Below are 18,744 nucleotides of genomic sequence, written 5' to 3' on the forward strand. Positions count from 1 at the left end.
TCCTAATTCCTACCTGCCACGATAAAAAAGCATTGGTGCTATCAGAGAGATATATATCGTTTTCTTTTCCTTTTTTTCCTCCTAGTTCTCCTCCTCCTTTCATACATTTCGTCCTCATACCTTATTCATTCCAGATTATAGGATATTGTACATCATTTTTATTTATGGCATTGTTTCACCATTTTAGATCACGTGTATTACCCCTGAAGAAGTCCCTTAGGGACGAAACGCGTAGGGTATCTCAGACCATCCTTACTATTGGTCGAACCAGGAATGTATACACCTCTGAAGACAACTATAGGATAACCACTGTTTGTTGTATTTTATACATTTTATTGTTTGAAATAAACATTTTCGATTTTAATGTATTGTTGGTGAAACATATCGAAGCGCACCTCTACACCTTTCATGCTATATATTTATATATATATAAAAGGACGGCCGGGCGGGCGGGCGCCATGTTCACTCCAGTCTAGGAAACTGAACAGTGTGCACGTCTGGCTGTCTTCCCTGGCACCCGTCTGCGTGCTCTCTCTCCTGCCCTGCTGTGCAACCTACGTGGTGTAGTAGGTTTAACTACTACACTGCTGTCTGCTAATAGTGACAAGTTCAACCTACGTGGTGGTGTAGTAGTTCTACACTGCTGATAGTGACTACCTGAGGGGTGTAGTAGTTTTAACTACACCAGGGTTGCCGACCCTCCCGGAATTACTGGGAGTCTCCCGAAAATCGCTGGTCTCAGAAGAGGGGGCGGAGCTAAAATGACACACTCGTGACATTTTAGCCCCGCCCCCTCCATGGAGATCAGTGAATTTGACTATTTCCCATAATGGGGGCGGGGCTTCATGACATCACAGTCAAGCCCCCCCCCCCCCCCCCCGAACGGGTAATGAAAGTCTCCTCTCCCTGAACTACACTACTACACTGCTGATATATTAGTGACAACCTGCTGTGTCTGACTGTGTTAGTGTAGTGTAGTGGTACACTGACAGAGTCTGAGCTGTATATTATATATTTATCCCTGTAGTCTGTGCTTGTGCCTCATATAGGCCCTTATTCTGAATCGGACGGTACGGCCCGCGTGCGGCCGTACCGCCGATGTTTTTAGTCTGCACATGCGCAGAGGTCAATCTGCGCATGTGCAGCCCCATTCGCCGCAGACGTATTTCGTCCGCCGCAAAGGGGGCGTATAGGGGCGTGAGGGGCTTCATACCCTCATTTCCCTATGTATACGCCCCGCGTTTCATGGGCGTTCCCATGCAAACGCGGGGCGTATGCATGCTAATCAGGGTATGACGCCACTGATGGGGGCGGAAAGCTGACGTCGCCGGATGTCAGCTCTCAGCCCCCATACAAGCTATCACACGGACGATTGTCCGTGTGGTCTCAGCTTGCGGGAGCTGCTGTGGCGTGCGGCCCTGCCTTCGATGGTCGACGACCATCGAATGCAGGGGGCAGCTCCCACCATGGTGGAGGCGTACGCCCCACCATTTTTATGCGGATCGCCAGCCGTCCGTGTACGGACGGCCGTGGCGATCCGTCTCGTGGGCGGGGATTGGTTTGTGCGGCCGGAGCACCGTGTGCGGCTCCGGCCGCACCAACCAGAATAAGGGCCATAGATTGATTTACCTGTTCTCCAGTGTCCAGTTCCAGTCCCTACCACCAAATTCCTTAATAATAATAATCATTTTACATTTTTCTGTGTCTGCTGCTGTGTGACTACGGTGGAACAGGGTACAACAAGTCTCACCTCACCTGTGCAGGCCAGAATAAAGAGATTAATAAATAATTTTGATTTATTAATAATCCTTTAAAAATGTTGTGTCTGCTGCTGTGTGTGTAAGCTGGGAGAGGGTACTATAGGACTCACCTCACCTGTGTAGGCCACACGGTGCAAATTGCAAACTATAATTTTTATTTTACAATAACAAGGGGTTACTGGATTCTTAATAATCCTTTTAAATTTTTCTGTGTCTGCTGCTGTGTGACTGTTAGCTGGGAGAGGGTACTAGAAGTCTCACCTCACCTGTGTGCACACCGGTGCGGCAAAATAATCGGTGCTACAAAAGAATCAATCTAAAATTTTTGGGACAATAAGGGTTACTGACTTACATAAATTCCTTAAAATCCTTTTACATTTTTCTGTGTCTGCTGCTGTGTGACTGTTAGCTGGGACAGGGTACTACAAGTCTCACCTCACCTGTGTGCACACCGGTTCTGCAAAATAATTGGTGCTGCAAAATAATCAATCAAATTTTTTGGGACAATAAGGGTTACTGACTTACATAAATTCCTTAAAATCCTTTAAAAAAAATTCTGTGTCTGCTGCTGTGTGACTGTTAGTTGGGACAGTGTACTACAAGTCTCAACTCACCTGTGTGCACACCGCACATCGGTGCTGCAAAATAAGAAATCATTATTTTTTTTTACAATTAGGGTTACTGACTTAAATAATAATCCTTTCAAATTTTTCTGTGTCTCTGCTGCTGTGTGGTTGTACTCCAGAAATATAATGGAGAACCAAAATATGGAGGCTCCAATAGTACAAGAACCACTTCCTCCAAGTGCTGAAGCTGCTGCCACTAGTCAAGACATAGAACATGGTGATGAAATGCCATCAACGTCGTCTGCCAATGCCGATGACCAATGTCATCGTCGAGGGCTTGTGAAATCCAAAAAGGCAAAGTTGAGTACGTTTAAGATTTTTTTTAAAAAAAATCTTTGGAGGAGAAACGTAGGCTTGCCAATATGCCATTTACGACACGGAGTGGCAAGGAACGGCTAAGGCCCTGGCCTATGTTCTTGACTAGTGGTCCAGCTTTACATGACAATCATAGACCTCCTCCTCATCCCCCCCCCCCCCAGTAATGTAAAGAGAGTTAAGCTGTCAACAAAAAGACAGCAAACAACTCAGCCTTCTAAAATACACAGTATCACAAATCCCCAAGGAGAGTCCAAGGGTGTTGGTGGTTGCAAAGACTGATCTTCCCATCACTGTACGGGAAGAGGTGGCTCCTTCGACCATTTGCAGCTTGCCCTCTGCATATGCTGGAAGGATCACCCACAGTCCAGTTCCTGATTTTGAAGTTGTCAATGTTGTACACCAGGAGGAGGTACTTGATGTAGCTGGTGCTGAGGAGGAAGTTGATAAGTAGGAGGATGCTGCTGATGGTGATGTGGTTTTCTTAAATGGGGCACCGGGGAAGACAGTTGTTGTCCGTGGGATGCAAAAGGCCATCACCATGCCTTGGCAGAAGACCAAAAAATCCACCTTTTTGGTCTGGAATAATTTTTATCCCTGATCTGGACAGCAACTGTCTCGCCATATGTAGCTTATGTAAAGCTGGAATAAGTAGGGGTAGGGACATTGGTCACCTAGGGACATCCTCGTTTACGCTTCACCTGAAGTTAATTCATAAGTCACTGTTTAGCTCAGAAACTGTGGCTAGGACCGTAAGCAGTCCATGGACACCTAAATCCCTTGATCCAGTTGTATTCAAGTGCCTGAAATCCACACCAGCAAGTCACCCTTTGTCAATTTCGTCCTCCATCCGGATCGGAGGTAGTCCTGCAGGCCATGTCACCGTCATGACTGACTCCTCTTCCATCCGGGATTCCTCAGGAGGATCCTGCAATGGTACGCCTTCTACTGCTGCCACTGCTGCTTCTGGGAGTCAGTCATCATCCCAGACGAGAAGTCGTAACACCGCTATGTATTTCACTAAGCAATTGACTGTCCAACAGTCATTTGCCATGAGGAAGAAGTACGACAGCAGTCATCCGATGACAAAGCAGATAACTGCGGCCTTGACAGCTATGTTGGTGATAGATGTGTTTCAGGGCAAACTAAGGGCTATATGACTGTGATAGCCCACTGGGAAGATGCATCAGAGGATGGAGGAGCAGCAAAAGGCCATTCAAGCCTACACAGCCACCTACAACATAGTCAAATCAGTGGCGATGCTCCTGTCTCAAGCGTAAGTGCATATTCTAAAGGGGATATAATAAGGAAGAGGGGGGTTATGTTTGGGTGGGGTATAGGGTCCCGACAGTCATTATCCCGATCCTGACTGGCCAGACTCAGACAGCATGGCGAGCGCAACAAAGCCCCTTGCGGGCTCGGTGGCTTACTACGCTCGCCGCCTATTCTATTCTCCCTCTATGGGGGTTGTGGACCCCCAGGAGGGAGAATAGCCGGTGGCCGTTGGGAACCCGTCTGTCGGTGTTTTATCAGTTGGGATCCCGACGTTGGGTATATGACTGTCGGGACCCCATCTGGCACCATTATGTTTGGCCAGTAGGTTCCACTCCTTTGAAGCTCTGCAGTGCAGCTATTCCATTAATTGGCTTCTCTATTTGACCCGTGTATGAAACCCTTGGCCATTGACAATGTATTTGTGTATTGCTTCCTCTCGCCTAACTTGCTGGAAAACAATTTCTTTTGGAAGCTCCGAACAGATCTCAGTGCGGCCCAAATCATCCACTGCTCCTTGGCTATATGTATTTAAATACCCATCAACCAATGATGTAAAATCAGCTAACATGGCATCCAACAGTGCTAAGCGCAGAGCCAAGCGGTGTAAGACTTCCAGAGCCAATTCTTTCAGCAAATGTGTAGACACTGGATGATCAAGCCATATTTTGGGGTTATCCTTTATTAAAGTTTGCTTGTAAGTCAGGAATGAAACTTGTGAAGATTGCATGTTGAGATGTCGAGTAAAACATTCCTTAAGTGAACACATACGATTAGGAAGGAAACTCCTGGTTTCCATAAAGAACAGGTATACTTCTCCTACCTGAGTATCAAAGACATTGCACAACCACCCCATATTGGTGGGACAAGACATCCCCCGGCCAGCAACAGTCATGGACCACATTTAAAATGCTTTTGTCTTCAAGCACCATTTGTAGCCCGTTTCTGAAAACTCCAGGCCCCAAGAGAAGGACATCAAAAAGATAAAGGCATCCTTTTGTAGCCACATGTAGCCAGCACAACTTTCCATGGCAACAAAAGTTCAGTCCCACTGGACCTAAGCTCAGGACTTTCAGGCTCTGTAGATGTCGAATTGCAGGACCAAGCATAGGCTTAAACTTGTCTATCACAACATAGTCTGCATCTTCATCCTCAACTGCCCATTCAATGGCCTGTAGGATACTGTCATGCATCCCATGCGGTGCAGGTAGATCAGGCTCTATCACTTCCCAGCATCTTCAATGCTCTCTTGTGATACGTTTTTATCTCATTAGCTGTATTTTCTGGCCTTTGACTTGAAGGACCAGACGATTCTTCATCGTTCCACTTTCGGAATGGTATGCCCAAAGAGGATTTTTGTTCCAGGCACTTCTTTACCAGTTGCTAAATCCTTAACTTTTCTTAAAGTGATTGTATGGCTCGCATCAATACTCATTGGCATGCACTGAAAGCATCTATTGGTGGTTCTTCCCAATGACCTTTGTAAGGAAGCTGGTATCAGTTACTACGTCCATGGTAAAGGTGTATAAGGGGCACAGGACCGAGCACAGCACACACCGCTGGCAGCAACTGCAAACAACCGCACCCTCCTAAAGTCATTATCACAAATCCCCACGAGAGTCAAAGGGTGTTGGTGGTTGCAATGCCAGACCTTCCCATCACTGTGGTGGAGGATTACTTTTGTGACAGCATCCAAGTAGACATGTCAGATAGTCCTTACCTGTACTGGCAGGACAAAAAAGGCAGTTTGGAAGCCCCTGTACAAAGTCAAACTGGCTCTATTATACCTGAGTTGTCCCCCTCCAGTGTCTACTCTGAAATAGTTTTTAGTGCAGTGGGGAACCTGGTCAGTGAGCAGTGTAGAAGGTTCATCAAAATAAATTGGATGAGGATGAGGACGACATCTTGCCTCTAAAGAGCCAGTTTGTGCAGTGAGAGGTGACTTGCTTCTTTTCTTGTGGGGCCCAAACAAACCAATAGTTTCAGCCACAGTCGTGTGACAGACCCTTTCGCTGAAATGATTGGTTTGTTAAAGTGTGCATGTCCTATTTACGCAACATAAGGGTGGGTGGGAGGTCCCAAGGACAATTCCACCTTGCACCTTTTTTTTTACATTATGTGCTTTTTGAGGCCTAGTTTTTCAAACAGCCATCCTGTCTGCCACTGCAGATGAGCCACGTGTTTGTGCCGCCCACTTGTGTGGCTTAGCATAGTTATCCAGCTACCTCGGTGCAACCTTTTGCCCTAAAAACAATATTGTGAGGTGTTCAGAATAGACTGGAAATTAGTGGGAACAAATGATATTGAGGAGCAAAAAAAAAAAATTCTTACATTTTAGCAGTTTTTATGCTTTAAAAAAAAAAAAATCAGAACCCAAAACATGAAACACGAACATGGTGGTGTTTTGGAACAGATCCAAAACACTGCCCGAGATACAGACAAAAAAGGTGTTTCACGGAACAAGAAAAGTGCCCGGTGCACCGTCACATCCCTAATTCATTACTGACTGACACATTTTAAAAGATCTACAGGTGGAGCTAATTTTTTCACTTGATTCTGTGAGGAGACCTGCAACACATGCACTGGCCCTTATTCAGATCTGATTGCAGTACAAATTTGTTTGGAAAATGGGCAAAACTATGTGCACTGCAGGTGGGGCAGATGTAACATGTGCAGAGAGTCGGTAAGTATGAATTACATCCCCACTATACAGTCCACACATATACAGTACTCACATAATCTCTTTCTTCCCTTTCCCATCCTCCTGACCCAAGGTCAGCATTGCCTATGTTGGCAGGGTGCATGCATGCAGACTCAAACTGAGGTCACATCTTGGAATGGTGCGACCGCAGCCTGGGTGATGCCGGGTTGGGTGGGCGTGGTCTGGATAAAGCCAGACCATTTTTTGAGTGGTTCATAGTGGCTGCATGATGTCACACACAGTCGCTGTGAGCCAGAAAATGACGTCCCTGCGTCGGCATTCAGAGCTAGACTGTGCAGGAAGGGGGCTACGAGATAAATGAGAATGAATAGAATAGAATCAACTTTATTGGCCATGTATGCTTGCACACACTAGGAATTTTTTGTGGATTACAGTGCAGCGTCAAACAGGGGAAAGGGGGGTGGGGGGGGAGACATTACATATATTACATAAAGACATTACATTCATTCCATTTCTAGCTACGACTATGGTGGTCAGGTCGCCAAGTAGGGACATGTTGTTTGGCTGTTGATATTGGGATTGCATTCGCTTTGATTGGATTGTTCAGGTGATGGGCGGCTAAAGGGAAGAAGCTTCTTGCAGATCTGGACGTGTTGACGGGGATGGACCTGAACCGTCTTCCGGATGGTAGGATGTCGAACAGGTTGTGACCGGGATGCAGCTTGTCCTTCACGATCTTCTCAGCACGTTTCCTTACCCTGGATGAGAACAGATCCCTTATCGGGGGGGAGGTCGGTCCCTATGATCCTTTCCTCAGTCTTCACTACCCTCTGCACTTTTTGTTTGTCGTTCTCGCTTGCGCCACCGTACCAGATTGTGATCGAGGAACATAAGACAGACTCCACGATGGCGGCGTAGAATACGCACAGCAGCTCCTGTGGGATGTTGAATTTCCTGAGTTGCCTCAGGAAGAACAGGCGCTGTTGGGCCTTTTTGTTGTTTGTGGTTATGTTTAATCCCCATCTTAGGTCGCTGGACATGGTTGGCATTATATTCTTTCATGCGATTAAAATTATTTTGCAATCACATCATGAGGAGGGACTCAGCATGCCGGGCAGCTTTGCCCTGTGCTTGGCGACCCCCAGCATGCAAAGGAAGCAGCTGCAGTTTAATTTTTTGCAGTCCAGACTGACTTTTATTTGCAAACAGGTCGCATGCGAATGTCAGCGAATACATTCATTCGAATGCAAATGCAGCCATTCACTTGGTGAAGGGGGGGTGGACATTTGCATGCCCGGCGAGCAGCGTTTAACCGGTCACTAAGCAGCAATTTTATGCTGTTCAGCAAGCCCACCTGAATCATATGATAAGTTCTATTATTGTTTAGTGTGAAAATCTATCTTATGTCTAGGTAAATATATAGGATAATTATTCATAACATAAAAAATGTTTGAGTATATCGGAACCTGATCATAAAATCTTGGTGGAGGTAAACAGAATTAGCCAAAGTTTGCTGATTTAGTTATTCATTTGTATGCTGTGCTCTCATTGGGCGGGATGCTCTAAAGCAAAAATGCTGTAAAAACCCAGTTGGTCTTTACCACATTTTTGGATGCACAAAAACCTGCACGCCAGGTTACCATCGTGGGGGGTATCGCCAGTTTTTGCTATGGGCTTCCTTTTGCGACCCCTGCCACCCCACACCGCTACATGCCACCCCGTACTGCCTGCACCACCCCCTCACCTGATGTCTGGGCAACCTCCGGCTGTTCTGGCCGGACCCAGTGACTTCCGGGCGCAGGGAGGAGGAGGAGCCCGGCAGTCCTTGCAGCCATCTGAGGCTGCTGATCGCGGGAGGAGGGGGGGAGCAGCTGGAACCCGCTCACCCCCCGTCTGCTTTTTCAGAAAGGGCAGCTCTTATCCCATGAGCCGCCCTTTTCAATATTAATCACATATGTTAGAGCATATGCGACTAGCATCGATGCTGTAGCTGGTGGAGGAGGGTGGTATGGGGCAGTCGTCTTTCCCATTGGGTTTAATGGGCAGTTGCACAGGGGCCCAAGGATTCTAGGGGCCCACCACAATAGGGAAGAGGGCACTGCCCCGGGAACTGCTGTGGCTGATTTTGAAAAGACTGGCCGGACGCTGATTGGCTGATTCTCTGAGCCAATCAGCGTCCGGCCAGTATTTTCAAATCAGCAGCGCTTCCGGCCACCCGGCAAATAGCACTACAGGCTCGCCTCCCAGCCACCGCTGCCCCATGCATCGGGCTCCAGGCAGCGACGGCGGGAAGCTTGTGTGAATTGGTAGTAATTCACTTACGGTTAGGTGAGCTCCTCAATCCTCAAAGGTTCCGCAAAGGGTCCGCCCCAGGTATCCGACGAGGACCGGAATATCACTAGAGGGGAAAGAGAAACTTGTAACTACAGCCGGGCTGTATAGTAAGACGGGGTCACTTATGGACACCCACGGGTGGCTGCGAGCTTCGCCGGTTAGGCGAAAGTCATCATCGGCCAAAGGCCTCAGCCACCCTAACTTCACCTATTCGCACTTTCGCACGTAGGTGGTAGGTGTGACTCTCTCACAGGAGAGCCACAGACCGGCGCTCAGGGACGAACACACACACGGATGAAACTCACCTACGTAATTCCTTGTCACCTTGCTTGAGGATCCCGGCACCTGGGGAACAAGAACGAGAACAGCCCCCCTACAACCCTTCACTAACCTAACTTGGACTAACCTGTCCCTAACATAACACGAGTAACTAGGCTGAACTTACAATAACAAAACAACTGGTACTATCCTCTAACTAACATCAAGGCAGACATTAAGATCATCAAGCAACAAACAAGAAAGTGATCAGATTATACTAAAACAGGTGTGTGTGTAAGGTACTAACCTCTGCGATGTGCGGTGCGACTGGCCTAATGTAGTGCACTCCTAGGACAGTCACAGATACCTGGGTAGACAGCCGTCTATCCCAGTTCAGGACCTGTGGTGCGGGGCAGAGCTGAAACACACCCTTCCCTTCTTGTACGATTAGATGAAATGCAAATGGCCGACAGGCCTAAAATGGCTGCCACCGGCCTGTGAGATGCGGCTCAGGCAGGAGGCCTGGAGGTGAGGCACAGGCAGGAAGCCTGGTAGTGAGGCACAGGCAGGAGGCCTGGTAGTGAGGCACAGGCAGGAGGCCTGGTAGTGAGGCACAGGCAGGAAGCCTGGTAGTGAGGCACAGGCAGGAGGCCTGGTAGTGAGGCACAGGCAGGAAGCCTGGTAGTGAGGCACAGGCAGGAGGCCTGGTAGTGAGGCACAGGCAGGAGGCCTGGTGAAGGGGCACAGGCCGGAGGCCTGACACTGGTGGTCTAGGGCAGGCTATAGGTAGGTGGTGGCCGACCAGGGCCACTTACCCGATCCGGTGGGAGAGGCTACAGCAGGGGACTTCGTTAGCTCTTTTGTCTCCCCACTGCTGCAGCACTCTCCGGTCCTCAGCTTCAGTCTTCGGGCTCTTCGGTAGCCCCTGCTGCTGTGCTGGCTGTCCCTGGGTCTGCTGCCGCCGTCTCTGCCGCTGTCTCCGCCGCCGTCTCTGCTGCTCTCTTCCTACTTCAGGAGCTCTTCCACGCTCCCTCTCCGCCGACGAACTGCGCTCCGCCGCGTCTGATATAAGACGCTGGTAGGAGGCGGAGCTATGACGCGGCGAACCCGGATTGGTTCGCCACGTCCCTCTCTGATTGGCCGCCTCATCGTGAGCACATATTGGCTCGCGCGAGGCGCACCATTTGAAGTACCGGCGGCTGATTGGAGGAACTTGAATCCTCCCGGACTCAAGCTCCTCCAGGCCGCGATCCCGCCGCCGACGTCGCAACGGGGAACCAGCCGGAGGGAGACGGAGGTAAGCCTCCTCCGTCCCCTCCCCAGCACAGCCCCCCCCGCCGTCTGTCCCCTCACATTTCCCCCCCCTTTGTCCTTTCTCGCCCCGACAAAAACAGGACTGGACCATACAAAGTTGGGGTCAGCATATTGCGGACCGGGAACACCACGGTTGGTCCTCTGCGAACGTCTCATTGGGGGAACAATCCCAGGACCAGGAGTTCCATCATCAGGAGCCACGCTGTCTCTAGGCGGTTCAACGGGCACCCACCAATCTTCGCTTGGATCATCTTCCCCGGGCACTGGTGGTGGCAAGGGTCGCGTATCCGGAGGTCCTTCCTCCTCGATGTCCTCTGGAAACGGGCAAGGACGCAGCTTGTCTCGATTGAGGATCCTCAACCGACCTGTCCCATCCGTACTTTCTACCTCATAAACCGGACCTTGCTCTGACAACCGTCTCCGGACCACATAGGGCACTACCTCCCAGCTTTCTGACAGCTTGTTCCCTGGACGGACCAGGCGGACAAGTACTCTAGGCCCACCTGCAGGGGCTCTGCCCCTCGACCACTAACAGGGGGGTGTGAATGATCCGCTATCCTCCTCCTAGCTATGCCTTGGGCCTCTTTCAACCTCTGTTAATGTTCAGTGACCCAATCCCCTGGCAATGCGTCCCCCTCTGCTCCAGGCCCGGACAGATGTAACTCCTGAGCCTCTCGCCCCGGGCGCCCAAACATCAAGAAAAATGGGGAGAATCCAGTAGTGCTGTGTACTCGGTTGTTATAAGTCCACACTAATTCTTGCACATGTTCGGGCCATCTCCTTCTCTTGGTTACTTCTAAGGTTCGCAACATCTGAAGCACCGTCCGGTTGAACCGTTCGCAAGCGCCATTGCCCTGGGGATGGTACGGCGTGGTGCGAGACTTCTGCACTCCATATAGCAGGCAAAGCTGTTCCATGAGTTTCCCTTGAAAACTGGCACCCTGATCCGAATGGATCCGTTCAGGACACCCATACTGCCGAATGAAGTGCTCCACAATAGCTTTGGTCGCGGACTCCGCCGTCTGATCCCGGGTAGGAACCACCACAGTGAACTTGGTAAAGTGATCCGTCATGACTAGGGCATATTGATGACCGCTGACAGATTCTCCAATCAGGACGTAGTCAATCATCAGCAATTCCAAGGGGCGACTGGTCTTGATGGTCTGTATAGGAGGATGTTGCATCGAGGGCTTAACCACCCCGCATTGTCGACATTCTCGACACACTCTCTCTACAATCGCTAGCAACTGGGGAGCAAAGAACTGGCGTTGTACCCACTGGTAAGTCTTTGCCGACCCCAGGTGTGCTCCATCCTCATGAGCTTCAGCCACCAAGGCTGGTATCAACGCTTCTGGCACTACAACCTGATCCACCATGCGAAATTCGTGTTCTAAATACACCTGGCGGCGCAACGTACCAGCGTAGACCTTTAGACGGTCCCAGCTACGGAGGAGTCTCTGGCAGTAGGGGGTCAGACGATTCCGCTCCTCACGATTGGGCCAGTGTCCTTTGATCTTCCATTGTTGAATGGCATGTAGCCCGGGATCATTCTGTTGTAGCGAGGCCCAATCCCGCTCTGTGTTTCGGTACAAACGTGTCTCCCTCTCTACCTGGGATCGCACCTGTATCCCAGAGGAGGTAATCCTGGTTAAGTCTGGAATCTCTATTGCCTCATGTTCCTCGTCCCCCGGGACCAGGGGTATCTGTTGAGGAAACCGAGATAAGGCATCAGCATTCCCGTTACTCTTTCCTGGCCGGTAGCGGATCTTGTGGCTGTACTTCGCCAGCCGCGCTACCCACCGTTGTTCCAATGCCCCAAGTTTGGCAGTGTCCAGGTAGGCCAGGGGGTTGTGGTCGGTGAAGATCTCCACGTGAGCTGCCGCCAGATACTCCGCAAATTTCTCAGTCACGGCCCAGACCACCGCTAGTAGCTCTAACTTGAAGGAACTGTACAGATGGCGCCGGGCTCATCTTTCCAGGGGATGGCGATGGCGACGCCATTCGCCATTCCCTGCTCCGGCGCCATCTGTGTGTCGGAAGGGGACGCGCGCGCACGAGGTGCGCGCGCGTCCCCTTCCGACGGTGCTGCCGTCCCCTTCCGACGGGCGCCCGGTGCCCACAACGGGCGCCCGCACCCCCCCACAGCCGCCTCGGGTCCCCCCAGCCCCCCTCGAGCGGGAGGCGGACAGTATTGTGTCCGCCTCGCCCGCCGGCCGCCCGGATACTGAGACGCACGTGCGTGGGGGACGCACGCGCGTCTCAGTCAGATGGCGCGCCGTGTTGCTGGCGGATCGCCAGCGGCATGCTGCTGGCGATTCGCCAGCAAGCATAAGGCTTGCCCCATCTGTAATTGTCCGGGTTCCTCTCAGTCTCTCGCAAACTCTGGCTGCCATAGGCAATCACTCGCTCCTGACCGTCCTGCTCCTGGGATAGTACAGCCCCCAGTCCTTGCAGGCTGCCGTCCGTGTAAAGAATGAAAGGCTTCTCAAAGTTGGCATAGCCCAGCACTGGCGCCTCCGTGAGCATTCGCTTGAGGTGGGCAAACGCCATCTCCTGGGGAGCCCCCCAGGCCACGGCCTGTTTCTTGTTGGTAGTGGCGACACCTCGCAGCAGGGCCTGCAGGGGCTCAGCAACCTTGGCAAAGTCCTTGATGAACCGACGGTAGTAGCCGACCAACCCTAAGAAGGCTCGCAACTCGGTAATGGTAGTCGGAGTTTTCCAGTCCTGTACGGCCGAAATCTTACTCGGGGTGGGGCACACCCCATCCCTGGACACCACATGACCCAGGTACTCCATAAGGAGATGGCACTTGCGGGGCTTCAGCTTGAGTCCGTACCTCTCCAGGCGCTGCAGCACCAAGTCCAGCCTCACCAGATGTTCATCCAGGGTAGAAGCAAACACAATGATGTCATCCAGGTAAATCAACAGCGCTTCAAAGTTCAAGTCCCCCAAGCACCTCTCCATCATCCGTTGGAACGTTGCCGGTGCATTGGTGAGTCCAAAGGGCATACGCAGAAATTCGAACAACCCCATTGGTGTCGTAAAGGCAGTCTTTTCTTGGTCCTGCGTAGCTACGGCGACTTGCCAGTACCCACTGGCCAGATCTAGTGTGGAAAAATACCGAGCGTCTCCGAGGGCAGCTAGGGATTCCTCAATTCGTGGCAACGGGTACGCATCTCGGACGGTACAGCTATTCAACCGACGGTAATCTACACAGAATCGAATGGACCCATCTTTCTTCCGCACAAGAGCAATGGGGGCGGCCCACGGACTTTTACTCTCACGGATCACCTTGTTCTCCAGCATCTGCCGCAACATTGTTTTCACCTCTTGGTAAAGTTTGGGAGGAATTGGCCGGTACCTCTCTCGAACGGGAAGACTATCCCCAGTGCGGATCTCATGCTGCAAGTCTTCAGTATATCCGAAATCCTCCTCATGCCGGGAAAAAACCTTTCGCCTCTCCCACAGCATATCCTCCAGCCTCTGTACTGTTGCAGTATCACACTCATCAAGGGAAACATCCATCTGTTCCCGAATTACTCGACCATTCCAATCTGCGCTGGGGCACTCCTCGTCTCCCAAACTCACCGCCATCGACCATGCCTCTTTTTCCTCTGGTCGTAGCAAAATTGGTCTCCCCCCGCATATGTTATCCCTGGGGACAGTAGTCACGGTAGCTATCGTGGCGCCGGCTGGAATTCTCTTGGGCTCATCCAGAAGGTTGCACAGCCGGACCAATACCTTACCGTCCCTTACCACTGCCAGTGTTCGAGCCAGGATGAGGCCGGAGTCAATTCCCAGATATCCATTGGGTTCCACCATCACTTCAAACCCATCCAACCGCCGGTGGGTCCTTACCTCGAGGGGAAGAACGATCTCTTGACGGGGAGGCAGCTCTATCTGTTGTCTATGACTAGTTTTGATAATTTCCATAGTCTCCTCCGACCTTCCAGTTTCGCAAATTTGTCCCACTTGTTGGAATGCCTGTTGCACCGGGCGCTGGACACCCAACTTCTTCCAGTATTGGGGGCCACTCTCCTGGAACAAAATCTGATCAAGATCCTTCAAGACATTCATACCGACGATCACCGGCCCATGGCTGAGCCCCTTACCTTTAACTACCAGGATACAAATCTCTATCTCCATCCAGACCACCCCCACAACTGGGATAGGAAGGTTATTAGCAGCCGTGAGGGTAACCCAGCTTTCAAACACTGCCTCCTTCAGGTGGGAATAATGTTCCAGGAAGCAGTCCTCCGACATGGTGGTCACCTGAGAGCCGGTGTCCAACAGGCACTTCTGTTCCTTGTCTGCAAAACATCCCACCACAACAGGACACTCTCCCACTAGGTCAGCTGAATCCACTATAGCTGCCTCTCCGCCCATCTCCCCCGCGGGTGGTCCCGTGACCGCGAGAGACTCTAGTTTAAAGGAGGGCCCCGGTCTGCCCTGCACTCCCGGGCAAAATGTCCGAAGCGGCCACAGCTGTAACATCGGGGGCCCCTGTTCTCTCTAGGCCGGGCCCCGCTGTTGTTGCCCCCTCGTGATCCCCCTTGCACTCGCCGGGGAGCACGGTCTTCTATGCTTCCATGGCCCCTCTGTCGATGGACTTCTTCCCGCAACTGGGAGATCTCTTCTCTCATTTCTAATAGGACTTTTGAGAAGGCCTCCTTCAAATCCTTGATACATGATTCAAGGGGGTGGGGTTCCTCCCGAACGACTGGGGCCGAGACAGGCGTCAGACATTGTGGGGCCATAGCATAGGGGCCGAAGTTGGCATCCCGGTCTCGGGCGATGGCCTCAACTTGGGTTTGGTGAAACGTAAGCGTTTTGTTGTCGGAAATCTTGTCCAACAAAATCTGTCGCAGGGGAACGCTCCGTAATCCCAGTGCGAACTGATCTCGTAGTACGATGCTGGGGTTGGCCAGCTTGCCCAAACATTCCGGGTCGCGACGACAAATTTCCCCCAGCATTTCTTGTAGGGCATTGGCAAACTGCGGGATAGATTCGTCTTCCCTCTGCACACGCGTAAACAATCGCTGTCGCAGGTTTCCGGCGGAGGAAGTATTGCCATAGATTCCGTCGAGTATCTCAAACACGTTGTCCAAAGTATCCCGGTCATCCTCGGCGACAAGGATGACGGACCGCCAGGCCTCTCCGTCTAAGGCATTAACCGCAAGTTGATGCTGGAGCTCTTTCGGCACCTGGTACATCTGGATGATCCCTTCCAGTCTTTTCTTCCAATCTCCCAGCGGCATATTCCGCCCATCGTACCGGGGCACTCTGGACAGGGCGGAGCCGAAGTTAAACTTTCGGCCCCCCTTCGGAGAAGTTTCCTCTGTCTCCGACATCCTGCCGACTACGCCAAATGTGAATTGGTAGTAATTCACTTACGGTTAGGTGAGCTCCTCAATCCTCAAAGGTTCCGCAAAGGGTCCGCCCCAGGTATCCGACGAGGACCGGAATATCACTAGAGGGGAAAGAGAAACTTGTAACCACAGCCGGGCTGTATAGTAAGACGGGGTCACTTATGGACACCCACGGGTGGCTGCGAGCTTCGCCGGTTAGGCGAAAGTCATCATCGGCCAAAGGCCTCAGCCACCCTAACTTCACCTATTCGCACTTTCGCACGAAGGTAGTAGGTGTGACTCTCTCACGGGAGAGCCACAGACCGGCGCTCAGGGACGAACACACACACGGATGAAACTCACCTACGTAATTCCTTGTCACCTTGCTTGAGGATCCCGGCACCTGGGGAACAAGAACGAGAACAGCCCCCCTACAACCCTTCACTAACCTAACTTGGACTAACCTGTCCCTAACATAACACGAGTAACTAGGCTGAACTTACAATAACAAAACAACTGGTACTATCCTCTAACTAACATCAAGGCAGACATTAAGATCATCAAGCAACAAACAAGAAAGTGATCAGATTATACTAAAACAGGTGTGTGTGTAAGGTACTAACCTCTGCGATGTGCGGTGCGACCGGCCTAATGTAGTGCACTCCTAGGACAGTCACAGATACCTGGGTAGACAGCCGTCTATCCCAGTTCAGGACCTGTGGTGCGGGGCAGAGCTGAAACACACCCTTCCCTTCTTGTACGATTAGATGAAATGCAAATGGCCGACAGGCCTAAGATGGCTGCCACCGGCCTGTGAGATGCGGCTCAGGCAGGAGGCCTGGAGGTGAGGCACAGGCAGGAAGCCTGGTAGTGAGGCACAGGCAGGAGGCCTGGTAGTGAGGCACAGGCAGGAGGCCTGGTAGTGAGGCACAGGCAGGAAGCCTGGTAGTGAGGCACAGGCAGGAGGCCTGGTAGTGAGGCACAGGCAGGAAGCCTGGTAGTGAGGCACAGGCAGGAGGCCTGGTCGTGAGGCACAGGCAGGAGGCCTGGTGAAGGGGCACAGGCCGGAGGCCTGACACTGGTGGTCTAGGGCAGGCTATAGGTAGGTGGTGGCCGACCAGGGCCACTTACCCGATCCGGTGGGAGAGGCTACAGCAGGGGACTTCGTTAGCTCTTTTGTCTCCCCACTGCTGCAGCACTCTCCGGTCCTCAGCTTCAGTCTTCGGGCTCTTCGGTAGCCCCTGCTGCTGTGCTGGCTGTCCCTGGGTCTGCTGCCGCCGTCTCTGCCGCCATCTCCGCCGCCGTCTCTGCTGCTCTCTTCCTGCTTCAGGAGCTCTTCCACGCTCCCTCTCCGCCGACGAACTGCGCTCCGCCGCTCCGCCGCGTCTGATATAAGACGCTGGGAGGAGGCGGAGCTATGACGCGGCGAACCCGGATTGGTTTGCCACGTCCCTCTCTGATTGGCCGCCTCGTCGCGAGCACATATTGGCTCGCGCGAGGCGCGCCATTTGAAGTACCGGCGGCTGATTGGAGGAACTTGAATCCTCCCGGACTCAAGCTCCTCCAGGCCGCGATCCCGCCGCCGACGCCGCAACGGGGAACCAGCCGGAGGGAGACGGAGGTAAGCCTCCTCCGTCCCCTCCCCAGCACAGCCCCCCGCCGTCTGTCCCCTCACACTTGTATCGCTATTTGCTGGGCAGAGGGAAGAGCTGCTGACTTTTAAAAGATTGTCAGGTAGATAATTGGCTGAATTCTCTCAGCCAATCAGTGTTCGGACAGTCTTTTCAAAATCAGAAGCACTTCCCACCCGGAAAATAGCGCATCGCTACAAGCTCCCAGCCACCGCTGCCCGGACCGCGCTGCACATAGGTATGTGGGGGGAGGGCCCCGCACAAATGTTCCGCCCAATGTTAAGATGGCCCTGGTATGGGGTGGCGGAATTTAGAGCATCCCGCTTATTATTTAAAAAAACTTCTTCTGCAAAGAATAAAGACAAATATGGAACTTTGGGATAAAACATTGCTGTGTCCTGCTGCCTAAATTCTTGCAGCAGATATATGGTGCGTTTCCATTTATGCTAATTGCTTTGAGTCATTGTTATACTGTAGATGCAGAGTATAAATGATGCAATTATGTATGTGGCCAAAAGAGGGCGCCCAAACATAACCATACAAAAATATATAGTCAAAATGATACATTTTGAATATAGAAGCTGAGAGTTGATCAATGTTGTGCGAAATCGCAGATCAAGCAATTATCAAATGACTGCACCTGCGTATGGATCGTAGCGGCGGCTAACTACTAGCAGCGATCAGGTCTGTTTCAGTCCTAAAATTAATGCTTATTCAAGTTGCAAATTTGCAAAACAAGATTAATGCACCCCAGATGTAGGCAAATGTATAATAATGTTTTATTGTCTAAACACCTCTATGTTAATAAACACTAGAATAAATAGATTACCTCTCTTTGTTTCCAGTACTTTGTGCTCTCTGATATAATAAACAGGGTTATATACAGTACATCATAGCACAGTCATGAGACACTTATCACTATAATGTACCATTGTGATGTCATTCTTGGGTTACCCAGCCGAGTACTGCGATCTGTAGAGGAATTTCAGCAGTACCTAGAATCACCCGTAATTCATGTAGTGGGTCAAGCTTTTAGCCATGCGACTCTAGCCATGCTTTTAGCCATGCGACTTTAGCCATGCAACTCTGTGGAACTCACTATCCCACACAGTTCAAGAGACATCCACTCTAGAATCCATTAAAAACAGACTCAAGACTTTCCTGTTTACTCAAGCATCAGCATAGTACATATAGTATAGTTTATGAAAAGCTTTGCTATACTTC

General features: G+C 51.2%; 1 pseudogene; it reads right to left on the reverse strand.

The window, feature by feature from the left end:
* Positions 1 to 4,352: 4,352 nt before the first annotated feature.
* Positions 4,353 to 5,166, reverse strand: LOC146072917 (piRNA biogenesis protein EXD1 pseudogene; annotated as a pseudogene).
* Between the last annotated feature and the right edge of the window lie 13,578 nt (positions 5,167 to 18,744).

This window comes from Crinia signifera, chromosome 4, assembly GCF_055691185.1.
Source record: "Crinia signifera chromosome 4, ASM5569118v1, whole genome shotgun sequence".
Classification (NCBI taxonomy): domain Eukaryota; kingdom Metazoa; phylum Chordata; class Amphibia; order Anura; family Myobatrachidae; genus Crinia; species Crinia signifera.